This window comes from Octopus sinensis, linkage group LG3 (assembly GCF_006345805.1).
Source record: "Octopus sinensis linkage group LG3, ASM634580v1, whole genome shotgun sequence".
In the NCBI taxonomy this organism is placed as follows: domain Eukaryota; kingdom Metazoa; phylum Mollusca; class Cephalopoda; order Octopoda; family Octopodidae; genus Octopus; species Octopus sinensis.
Genome location: NC_042999.1, coordinates 130,224,397 through 130,238,534, shown reverse-complemented (window position 1 = coordinate 130,238,534; position 14,138 = coordinate 130,224,397). Strand labels below are relative to the sequence as shown.

Here is a 14,138-nt window from a genome sequence, read left to right as displayed (position 1 = left end):
CGTTAGAATGTCTTCCATTATAGCTTTGCCTGATCAAGGATGACCTGGGGCTAAACAACAACAACTACTGTTACGACTAAAAGTAAGCCATTATAGCGAAAGAAAGCGAAAACCTCCAGTCCTCGTCCCAGAAACTATTTACCCGCTTTCCACTTATGTCCGACCTCACAAAGCAACAACAAAGCAACGATGAATATGAAGAGGTAGTCACTGACAAAGGTTTGCAAACAATCAAAGAAGATGCAAAAGATAAAAAGAGGAAGAAGACCCTGACCGTTGGCAAAGAAACAAAACTAAAGAAACAACTATAATGTTGGATTATAAGAAACATGTTAAAAATAGAAGTCTAATAAAAGCAATACATCTTTATTATATGATAAAAGAAGAGTTTCATGAGAACGAGATCAAGCCACGCATAAACTGTCAATAAGAACCTTTCGGTGCACGAAGCTCCAGGACGAGAAATGGTTGGTGGGCAGAGGTGTGATGTGTTCTAACCCTACCTAACCAACAGTTTCTCACTCGCGTGTGGCGAGAACCCTAAATGAATTTTCCCGTTTTACCTATTAAAATAATATCCGTTTAAATTATTACTTATTACACTTTTTATGACTTCATGTAATCATTCACCGTTAATCCTCGAGTATAATCCGCATTCTTTTTCCAAAATTTAAAGGTCAAAATCCCTAGTGCATACTATATACGAGGTTAAAAAGGAAAATTATTTTCTAAGCAATGTCCGAGTCTGTATTTGCTGTCCGGCAATGTTTATTCAGACGCATTTTGTGATGTCGGGCGCGAAAATACCTTAAATCATCCTTAACTTGCAGTTATCAACATTTATTAAACGTTATTACTGTTATTTTTTTTATTTTCTGAAAACAAAATGCACAAAAAAGCTACATGTTTGCATTATGTTATATATACAATAATAATAAAGCACGTTACCATATACATTTTTACAAACCAAGGACGTTATATAGACCTCCTTGACTCAAGTTAGAGAACGGGTGCGTATTATATACAAGGTTTAGGTTTTTCAGAGGTACAGCCCCCTAAAAAACCCCTGCGTATTATACTCAAGGGTGGACTATACTCGAGGATTTACGGTATGTTTTCATAAATTTTTAATTATTCCTTTTATATACAGTATAACGTTTTTCACCTGTTTAGTCATTTTTATATAACTTTTCTCACTCGTTACACATAGACACACACACACACCTTTGTAAACATACAATTTAATGATAATTGTATTAACTTTTCTTTTTCGAGCTAATAAAGAAATGATAGTTTGATTTAAAATGTTTGAAAAAAAATTCGTTATAACATTATTGTCATTATTATTGTGTTATTTATTTCTCTCCTGAGTTTTGTCCTTAACTTTGTCTTCCATCCCTTTGGAGTGAATAAAGTATATATCAATACCATGGTCAATATCGCCGAATATATTCTTCCTCACAAAACATTTATGGTATTCTGCCTACATTAAAAATCCGTAATTCTAATACTGTGAGGCGGGTTGGTGACAAAATTTGTAGTTGGTTTAATTTATAATTCTGTAAGACTAGGGTGTGACCAATCGAATCATTTCTTGTGAAAGTTACAACACCTGTTGCAAAATCAATATCTCAGTCGATAAGCATATGTCATATAGTCTACATGTGAAATGCTGCTGAAAATACTAATACTAATTAATAATCCTTTCTACTCAAGACACAAGGCCTGAAATTTGTGGGACTGGGGTAAGCCAGTTACATCGACCCCAATGTTTCACTAGTACTTAATTTATCGACCCCGAAAGGACGAAATGTAAAGTCGACTTCGGCAGAATTTGAACTCAGAACGTAATGACGGACGAAATGCCACTAAGCATTTTGCTCGGCGTGCTAACGATTCTGCCAACTCGCCACCCTAATAATAATAATAATCCTTTCTACTAAAGGCACAAGGCCTGAAACTGGGGGTAGGGAGACAGTCGATTACATCGACCCCAGTACTCAACTGCTACTTAATTTATCGATCCCGATAGGATGAAAGGCAAAGTCGACCTCAAGGTAGCAACAAGCGAAATACCTATTTCTTTACTACCCACAAGGGGCTAAAGACAGAGAGGACAAACAAGGACAGACAACCGGATTAAGTCGATTATATCGATCCCAGTGCGTAACTGGTACTTATTTAATCTCCCCCGAAAGGATGAAAGGCAAAATCGAGCTCGGCGGATTTTGAACTCAGAACGTAGCGGCAGACGAAATACCTATTTCTTTACTACCCACAAGGGGCTAAACATAGAGGGGATAAACAAGCACAGACAGACGGATCTAGTCGATTATATCGACCCCAGTGCGTAACTGGTACTTAATTTATCGACCCCAGTGCGTAACTGGTACTTAATTTATCGACCCCGAAAGGATGAAAGGCAAAGTCGAATTTGAACTCAGAACTTAACGGCAAAATTTGAACTCAGAACGTAACGGCAAAATTTGAACTCAGAACGTAACGGCAGGCGAAATACAGCTACGCATTTCGCCCGGCGTGCTAACGTTTTTGCCAGCTCGCCGCCTTAATAATAATGATGATAATAATAATAATCCTTTCTAACAAAGGTACAAAGCCTGGAATTTGTGGGGAGGGTAAGTCGATTCTAAAGACTGGTTCTAAATTTATCGACCCCGAAAGGATGAAAGGCAAAGTCGACCTCAGCAGAATTTGAACTCAAAATGTAAAGACAGACCAAATGCCGCTAAGCATTTTACTCGGCGTACTAACGATTCTGCCAGCTTGCCGCCTAATTATAAGAAGAATCTCTTCTACTCAGGGCACAAAACCCGGAATTTTGGGGGAGGGGGCCAGTCGATTAGATCGATCCAGTACGCAACTGGTATTTAATTTATCGACACCGAAAGGTTAAAAGGCAAAGTCGACCTCGGCGGAGTTTGAACTCAGAACGTAAAGACGGACTAAATGCCGCTAAGCATTTTACCCGGCGTGCTAACGATTCTGCCACCTTGCCGCATAATAATAATAATAATAAGTATGGAATTGACAGAGCAAAAAAGTGGTACGAACATGAACCCGAAGGCACCATTGAAAATGATACAAAGATCCTATGAGATTTTATGAATCAGTGCGAACATGAGATAGAGAATAGGAAACCAGATATAGCCTTAATTGAAAAAGAAAGCAAACGAATCTGGATCATAGATATAGCAGTCCCAGCTGACAAGGTATGCGATAAGGAAAAAAGAAAAGTCGATAGCTTGGGAGGTTAAGCAGTTGTGGTTACTGAAAAAGTTGGTAGTAGTACCAATAATTGTCGGAGCCGTAGGAACAGTGAGTAAAAATATTGAGAATTACATGGAACAAATACGGGTTGCAGTAAGGATGAAGCACTTGCAGAAAACAGCACCGCTTGGAAACGCTCGAATACTCTGGATGGTGCCCAAAAGATAAGAGGTGTTACCTTAGTAAACTAGTAGTGAACAGCAACCACCTTAGTACATCACCAGTGTTAGAAGCTGAGAAAAGACAATGAAACAATAACAATAATCAAACTTTCGAATTTTCGCACAAGACCAGCAATTTTGAGAGGAAAGTAGATACTTTTGAGCATCGAAACCACTACGCAAATAGCAAAAAATAATAATGATTTCTTTTATTTGCCACAACGGCGACGGATAAGAGAGCGATACAAAGATATATATGTGTATATATGTGTGTGCGTGCGTGCGTGCATACATGTATATATATATATATATATATATATATATATATATATATATATATATATATGTGTGTGTGTGTGTGTGGTGTGTGTGTGTGTATAGGTATATATATATATTTAATAAGTATATACATATATGTATATATATATATATATATATATATGCTATATATATATATATATATGTGTGTGTGTGTGTGTGTGTGTGTGTGTGTATAGGTATATATATATATTATATATGTATATACATATATGTATATATATATATATATGCATATATATGTAGGTATATATATATGCATATATATATATATACATATATGTATACATATATGTATATACATATATGCATACATATATGTATATACATATATGTATACATATATGTATATACATATATGCATACATATATGTATATACATATATGCATACATATATGTATATACATATATGCATACATATATGCATATACATATATGCATACATATATATATGCATATACATATACATATATGCATATATATATATGCATATATAATATATATATATATATGCATATAATATATACATATATATGCATATATATATATGCATATATATATATACATATATATGCATATATATATATGCATATATATATATCATATATATATATGCATATATATAATGCATATATATATATATGCATATATGCATATATATATATATATATGCATATATATATATAATATGCATATATATATGCATATATGCATATATATATATATATGCATATATATGTAGGTATATATATATGCATATATATGCATACATATATGCATACATATATGTATATACATATATGCATACATATATATATGCATATACATATATGCATATATGCATATATATATTATGCATATATATAATATATATATGCATATATATATATATATATGCATATATATATATATATGCATATATATATATATATATGCATATATATATATATATGCATATATATATATATATGCATATATATATATATGCATATATATATATATGCATATATATATATATGCATATATATATATATGCATATATTATATATATATATATATATATATGCATATATATATATATATGCATATATATATATACATATATGCATATATATATACATATATGCATATATATATATGCATATATATATATACATATATGCATATATATATACATATATGCATATATATATACATATATGTGTATATATATATACATATATGTGTATATACATATACATATATGTGTATATACATATACATATATGTGTATATACATATACATATATGTGTATATACATATACAAATATGTGTATATACATATACATATATGTGTATATACATATACATATATGTTATATATACATATATATATATGTGTATATACATTACATATATGTGTATATACATATACATATATGTGTATATACATATATGTATATATATATATATACATATATGTATATATATATATATACATATATGTATATATACATATACATATATGTGTATATACATATACATATATGTGTATATACATATATGTATATATATTATATACATATATGTATATATATATATATACATATATGTATATATATACATATATGTATATATATATAATACATATATGTATATTATACATATATGTATATATATATATACATATATTATATATATACATATATGTATATATATATATATACATATGTATATATATATATTACATATATGTATATATATATATACATATATGTATATATATATATATAACATATATGTATATATATATATATACATATATGTATATATATATACATATATGTATATATATATATAACATATATGTATATATATACACATATATGTATATATATTACATATATGTATATATACATATATGTATATATACATATATGTATATATATATACATATATGTATATATACATATATGTATATATACATATATGTATATATACATATATGTATATATACATATATGTATATATACATATATGTATATATATATATACTATATGTATATATATATATATACATATATGTATATATATATATATACATATATGTATATATTATACATATATGTATATATATATACATATATGTATATATACATAATGTATATATATATACATATATGTATATATAATACATATATGTATATATATATAATATACATATATGTATATATATATATATACATATATGTATATATATATACATATATGTATATATATAATATATACATATATGTATATATATATATATACATATATGTATATATATATATACATATATGTATATATATATATACATATATGTATATATATATATACATATATGTATATATATATACATATATGTATATATATATATATACATATATGTATATATATATACATATATGTATATATATATATATACATATATGTATATATATATATACATATATGTATATATATATATATACATATATGTATATATATACACATATATACATATATGTATATATATACACATATATGTATATATATAACATATATGTGTATATATATACACATATATGTGTATATATATACACATATGTATATATATACACATATATGTATATATATACACATATATGTATATATATACATATATGTATATATATACATATATGTATATATATATACATATATGTATATATATACATAGTTTTTAAAAAGATTGTTAACTTTTTATAAAACTGTGCATCATTAGAAAGCATTTTGAGTCTGCTTATAATTTGACTTCAAATTTCATAGAACTCACTCCTAATACTTCATGAGGATAGTAACACTCTCTAGGATGTCTGGAAAACATATATGTGATTTAGCTGATGAATACTGGACATTTGTATTTGCTGTAATACTTGCAGCTTTAAATAAAATTGTTCTTGGTATGAAACAATTGTACTGAACTACTAATCCATTCTTGTTGCTTTTTTCTTGGTTATAATCACCCCATATATATATATTATATATATATATATATATATTATATATATATATATATATATACATATATAAGCATTCGTGAAATAAAATCATGTAGCAACACCAAATGGCGGTGCCCCAGCATGGCCACAGCTCGTGAGCTGAAACTAGATAAAATAAAATTTTAAAAAATAAATAAATAAGTATATATATATATATATATATATATATATATATATATAATATATATATATATATGGGAAAATGTGTTGTTGAAAATGCACTTAGATTTCAAAAGCTCGTAAATGTTTAAAATACATTTATATACATATATACCAAACTAGTTTTAACAATATTTTTTTTTCACTAATATGTCTCTACAGTCCGCACGTATCGACACATTGTTTCGTGAAAAATCATAATCAAAAACGAGTTGATTTTCTCACCTAAGTCTCTAACCGTGACCGTGTCTTCGCTCTGTATTACTGGACCCTAAGCTATAGTTAAGTGTGCAATGCAGGAACAACGACTCTCTTTAAAATTCCTTCTCTATTTTGAGCACTTGCCTTATAGTTCCAATGCTTATCTATTGTTCCTCCTTTTCTTGGATTCTTGTGAAACCTTGTTCCTCTCATTCACTAGTTACTCTGACAAATGATGCTCTTCGGATGATTGTACTATTGCTGCTCCTGTTGTTGAGGATGCCAACATCGACCAATCTACCGATGCCGGCGCTATTATTGATATTCGTAGTGATAATGAAGTTTCTATTGTTCATAATATTGTCATTCTCGACGTTTATCAACAGAGAAATCACTTTTTTTCGGGGTTTTTTTTTTTGAGTAGTGCGTGCGCAAATATAATTCTTCAATCCTTTGAGAAGAGAGCATTTTCTTTACATTTCTTTATCTACACAGTGATACCACTACTATTATAAGTGGCCATATTTAGAATGTCTTCGAAATAGCAATTCAGCTAGAAATTTTAAAACGTCAAATAAAGCAAAAAGAAACGGCTTATTTCACCCCTTGCGGAACAGAAATCACAAAATTAAACACTAACTCCCGTTTAAAGCAGTTATAAAGAAAACAAGATCAGAAAGTGTCCACTTCAATCATAAATAAACGTAAAATCCCGGAACAGTAACAATGGATCTCATTTCGTTGACAATGCCAACAAAAGTATTAAATTAATATTGAAAGTGTATATTTACCGTGAACAGGAGGGTGAGGTCTTCTGCAAATAGCAAATCATTAAAAAAAAGAATTAATATTATATGAATACAAAATTCATTATAGTTTCTTACATAGGAATGAAGCAAACAATATGTAACGCATAGTGGTAGGGGTTTGAATCGACCGGGCATATGATTGCTACTTATTTTATAGACCCAGTCGGACGTATCAGAGATGGTAGCTAGGACATTCATTATCCAGAATAACGACGAACTTTATTAAAATTTGAACTCAATACGTGAACGATCGAGACTAGATTATGTATGGCATTTTATAATATGGAACTCTTTCGCCTTTGCCACTCTACAGACGAATCTGCTTCAGGAGGGATTTTAACATTGGTACACGGCCACAAATTGGTGGATGCGGGGTACAGTCGATTAAATAAGTCCCAGCATTTTGTCTGCTTCGTAATTTAAAGACCTTCGAAATGTGAATAGTAAAGTTTGATCAGGGGAATTGAAATTAGAAAGAAACGTAACTAAACATTTCAAGGCATGCTAATGAGTGTGTAACCCGCCACTATATAGTAGTAGTAGTAGTAGTAGTAGTAGTAGTAAAAGCATATACAAAGTGTTTAATCAGAAAAGGCAAATTATCATCATATTCGTCTATCTGTCTAGAAAAAAATCTGTGCTTGTACATAAAACAATTCTTTCCTTGCAAACAGAAAATTGGCCCAGTCAAACAAAATTTGTTTTCAGTATTGTTAAAATTAGATTTATCAACATATGTAGCCTATCTGTTCAATATTAGCTTCGTCGACATCAATAACCTTCTAGCTGACATCATGGCTAAGAATTTCGACTGAACGAATAAGTGCAGAAGTAAGGATCTGAAGTTATCCAAAATTCCAGTATAAATGTTTATATTTACCTAATGCTAATTAGCTGTGAGTCAATATAAGTTATTCTGGAATTTGTTCAATACAGCAGACGAAAGAGTTTTCGATCAGTGCAGAAGTACATGTGACAATATCTGAATGCAACAAAAACAAAGAAAAACTGACTTATGCATTCAAAGAAATGTTAGTAGAGAAGGATCTCTGTTGGGTTACAAGTCTTGGGATAAATATTTATGTTCATAGTGAAGGCAGCGTTGGTAGGTGTTTTATAACCATTATAATGTTGTTGGTGGTAGTATCAGTATTGTCATAAAGTGGCTATGTTCTCGTTAGTTAGCCCTACTAAGCAAAGTGAGAACCATATGTTTTGCTTTAACGGACGCTAGAATAATATTTGTGAGAAATATGGTCACTTTTACTGTTAGGAAGAACCTGGTGGCAGTAAAGTTGTTTGTATATAAGGTGTAAATGGGAGAATTGTAGAGATGTTGAAGTATTTAGGACTTTGGATAGGTTTAGGGCTTTGGATATAACGTTGTATATTTTCAAATTCAATTTAAATTATTCAAAATGTTTTCCATAATTGGTCAATGAAATTCTCATATGATACGAGTTTTTATTTTTCTTTATTTTTGTTTGGTTTTTAAACTGAACTCATTTCACCTACCATTTCAGAACAAACAACTAAACCCGTATCGAATCATTGTGGAAGTTTCTACGCGGCCTCAAGAAATAGTACTGAAGTTACCTTTCTACCCGCTTAAAAAAATAAACTACACATTAAATGATGTAGCTCTAGATGCTTTATGCCTCTCTCAAAAAATAATGGAAGGGCCACTGTTAAAACGCTTTTACTTACCATGGCTAATCTGGCGTTTATTAGCAACGTTAACCTGCACCTACTCAAATTACATCCTTATATACGGAGCTGAAGAATGCCATAAACAAAGAGTAGCGGAATACATGAATGCTATTTACTTTCTCTCTTAAAATATTTCTAATAATAAGAGACACTAACCTTTGCCTTTTAAGGTGCTTTGTAGCCAGGCTCTGTATACCGGAAGTCCGGTTACATATCCTCCCAGCCATTTCATGTAGTCAGCAGAATAGTGGCAACATGAGATATCATTAAATATTTGATATAATTTACATTCTATTATATTTGATATAATTCACATCATCTACATTAATAATTCCCAACAGAATCAATTCCACACACGAGCAATCTACTGAAACTGAGACATCCACAAGATTAAAGATTCCGAAACAGTGAATAACATTTTTCTATAAATTAAAGCAACGTTAACCTGCACCTACAGTTTTCTAAGATTGTTATTTGTCCAACCTTCCCAGGCCAGTTTTTATCGATCCTAATAATGAAAATTGATTAACAAATTCCTTAATATAAACCTTCAGTCAAAATGTTAGTATTAATATGTGTTAGTTTTTGCGATAGAATAGTAATGATAATCTCAAAAAACGGAGTGGAAACAGAGAGAAAGGGTGGGGAACAGACTGAAAGGGATGGAAAATACAGGTGTTTGAGTAATCCTCTAGTAATGTATCATTTAACCGAGATGAAATTAGTAAAACATTTGTCTATAATAGTAAACGATAAGCAATTCTAAAAGCAATAACAGGTCCCAAAATGTATTCAGTCTTCAGTTGTAGCTTATAAATTTGAAGAGGCATCAAACCAAGCCTTGACAGAAGTGCTAATCATTAATATACTTCGATGACTTTCTGTATATACTTAAATGAGTCTAAATAACACATTCACGATCTGAGATAATTACTTTTATAGCTTCTGCTCACGTTGCTAATAGTTCGATTTTCTTTCGGAAAAACAAATCTTGTTGATACAGACTTTAATAATTAAGACTTATTATAACCGCAAGCAAGAACAAGATCGTTTGAGAAGATGACGTAATCGATTATTTCTATTCAAGCATTTGACTAATACCAGTCATAATTATGATTCCATATATGTATTTATAGGCCTAGTTTCATAGAGAAATATAATGGAATCTACTATAGAACATAACTAGTATTTTATCACATCGTGGAGGATATATATATAACTGATATAGGCACAAGGCTAGCAATTTTGACGGGTAGAGTACTTTATTTTATCAATCCAGAAAAGAGGAAAAGCAAAGTTGACCTCGTTAGGATTTTAACTCAAAACGTAAAGAGCGGGAAAATACTTACAAGGCATTTTTCCGATGCTCTAGCGATTTTGCAACCTTAAGCGCTCTTAATAATAATAATAATAATAATAATAATAATGGTTCCAAGTTTTGACACAAGGCTAGCAATTTCAGGGGAGGGGATGAGTCGAATACATCGACTCCAGTACTCAACTGGTACTTATTTCATCGACCCAGAAAGGAGGAAAGGCAAAGTCGACCTCGGCCGAATTATAATAATAATAATAATAATCTGAAATTTAGTAGAAAGCATTTAATCGATTATATCGAACCTAGTACCTGATTGAGAATTTATCTTATCGATCCTGGATGGATGTAAAACTAATTTAACATCGTGGTATTTCAAATCAAAACTGAAAGGAGTTAGAACAAACGCTGGAAAGGCGTTTTGTCCAAGATTTTAATGATTCTGATCCGAGAAAAGAACTTGCTTATATGCCTGGATGGACTAAAGAGAATTTTATGCCTGGATGGACTAAAGAGAATTTTATGCCTGGATGGACTAAAACCAATTTTCAATTCACTCCTACATGACTGGCTTATCAAATTACTGGAGGTATGTCAGTTTGACGAAAAAAATGATGAGCTTCGTGAATCAACAAAGAAGTGATAGACAGTTTTTACCGGCACCAATAGTTCCAGCTTATAGTTATTGTAATCTTCAGCCTTACCGTAATATATACTGCCACATTCTAAAAGAACAGTACTCTTGGTCTTCATCCTATTTTCTTACCGTTCATTTAGCTAACAAAATTATGAGACTACATGGAGAAAGGGAGGACCAGATTCATCTACCATCTCCTTTTCATCTAAAAACCTGTATGCTGTAAACGGTCCCCTGCTTGAGAGTCTTCTCAGCCTTCTCAAGTAGTTCTTTAAGTATACTTTAAATTGAATAAGTGCAAGAAACTAACGATAAAATAAGGTAAACCGACAATTTCAAACTCTAGAAAGGGTGATAGTATTGGAGCTAGAAAATTACACCTTCTACAGATATTTGGGCCTAGAAAGTAGAAGTGTATATGAAAACTATCCGAGTGAAAATGAAAAATGAATATTTTGATTTAAAAATATTATATTAAAACCTCATCTCCATAGCAAGAACACTAGACTATTCAATACATTTGCATTGACAGGACTGGCTTTATGATACTGGACTAGAGTCAGTAGGCTGTAATATGAGAAATTTATGGTAATCACGAGTTATTTTAATATTATAAAGAAATGCGTTGAAAAGTAAAACAATACATCAGTCAAGCTGTTGAACAAAAAACATAATAGCACAACTTTCGAACTTGACCCGGCGCTGAAATTGGACCAAAGAGACTAGCTATAAAAAAAAATCATATCTCATAACAAGCTACACCTTTTCATGTTATCCAAGAATCTCTTCGGGTGTCTCGGTGCGTGCTTGCGCATCATTACACATGGTATTCTGCGATACATTTGGTGTAGTATTGGTAATAGATGGCCCTACTGGTTAACGAAAATTATCTATTTCACAAAGGGCGAAAGAGAGTGCGCTGCAACTAGGCCAAATGTTTCCCAGATCAAAGAGCGGAATTCTAACGATAATAAATTAACCAAGTGATACCGATGTTAGCCACCACCAGCCAACATTTAGAGGACAGATTCAGCTCAGCCCTTTCTGATTGAGACTGATCACGACTGATCACAATCTCTTCCGTTCATTCTTTGCACTTTACGGATATTTGTCTTCATCTTGTTTGTGGTTAACACAACGTTTGGGCTGACCCTCCAGTCTTCATTAGGTGTCTCGGGGAAATTTCGAACCTGGGTTCTCATTTCTAAGGTATTTTTCGATATTATTATTATTCGGGTCACTGCCTGGAATCGAACTCAGAATCTTGGAGTTAGTAGCTGCGCTCTTAACCACTACGCCATATGCCCGTGGGCATATGGCGTAGTGGTTTCTGTTTATCTAGTGTTCTAGATAAATTATATTTCGAGTCCCTTAACCAGACACTTGGTTCAGTGATAGATGCCGACGTCCCGCATGGACTTGCTTCTCGAAACGCCAAGTCGCAAGGCTACCATCTAGTCCTGGTTAATATGGGTTCCGTTACCGTCCGGCATTCGTTCAGTTTGATGCCAGCAAACTGAACTAATTCCAATGTATCCGACACCATCGCGGCGAAGTCATCTGCTTATGCAGACAGCCCTCCTTCGTCCCAGTTCGAGCGGAATTACTTTCAACTCCTATTGTTTTGCAGCAGGGAATCGATCACCAAAACGTACACGGCAAATGAACAAGACCATCTTTAGCGGACTGAGTACACGATACGAAACGGTTCTGATAGATGGTAGCCTAGTTTGACCACAGAATAGGTTGCCTCTGAACCTCGTAGCGAAAGCGGAACTGAAATCAGTTACACTTAGGACAGCCGTCATGTAATGATGGTCGACCCTACCAAAGGCTTTGGTCTGATCTGAATTCATCAGCGCCCCATTGAAGTCAAATCTGTTCCAGACTCGTTTCACCATGAGGGGAGCGCTAAGGGAATTGGGACATCTTTGTGTGTTGCTATCGGCACTTTTGAAATTTGCCTAATTTTTTCCTCGGCATCCTCACTATTAGGCTCCATTTTTGTAGAACAACTGCTCACATAGGTCGGAATTAAGTTAATTTCATTCGAGATACATGGACTAGCAAGGTTGCTTTACGCTTCTTCCCCACACGGTACAATGTTTCGGCTAACCTATACTGTTTTCTACCCACTCTGTGACGTTATTTTCGTTTTTATATAGGTAACTGTTTTGCAGTGAATGTTGTGCTACAGAAGCACTAACATTCCAAGATTCCGAACGTTATAAAGCTTCAATAAACTCATATTGTTTATTCTTGAGCTGAAGAGGGTATTCAATCTAAATGGTGGATGGATCTTCTGTATGGGCTACATATTACTGCATTTTTGTGGTGATTTACGATTTCATTTTTGTTGACAATAATGCTGGTGTTTTGTTCGCTTCTTAAAGACACTGTTTTCATTCTTGTATACACACACACACAACATTCTATTTCTTTATCTTGTTTTTGTCATTATCGTTTATGCGGTTTTTGCTGCTGGCATGTGTGGGTT

General features: G+C 31.8%; 1 protein-coding gene across 5 annotated transcripts in view; it reads right to left on the bottom strand.

The window, feature by feature from the left end:
• Window positions 1–14,138, bottom strand: part of LOC115209833 (CRAL-TRIO domain-containing protein C3H8.02) — a 166,408-nt gene that overhangs the window by 86,332 nt on the left and 65,938 nt on the right. For 2 of the 5 annotated variants that reach the window (XM_029778396.2, XM_036501327.1), the window contains exons 2-3: window positions 8,860–8,961; window positions 7,962–7,984 (exon numbers count right to left, since the gene is read on the bottom strand). The exons of 1 other annotated variant lie outside the window; for it this stretch is intronic. The gene's annotated coding sequence lies outside the window, so the exon portion shown is untranslated. The remainder of the gene's footprint in view (window positions 1–7,961; window positions 7,985–8,859; window positions 8,962–14,138) is intronic. 2 more of the 5 variants (XM_029778397.2, XM_036501329.1) reach the window with 1 other exon arrangement.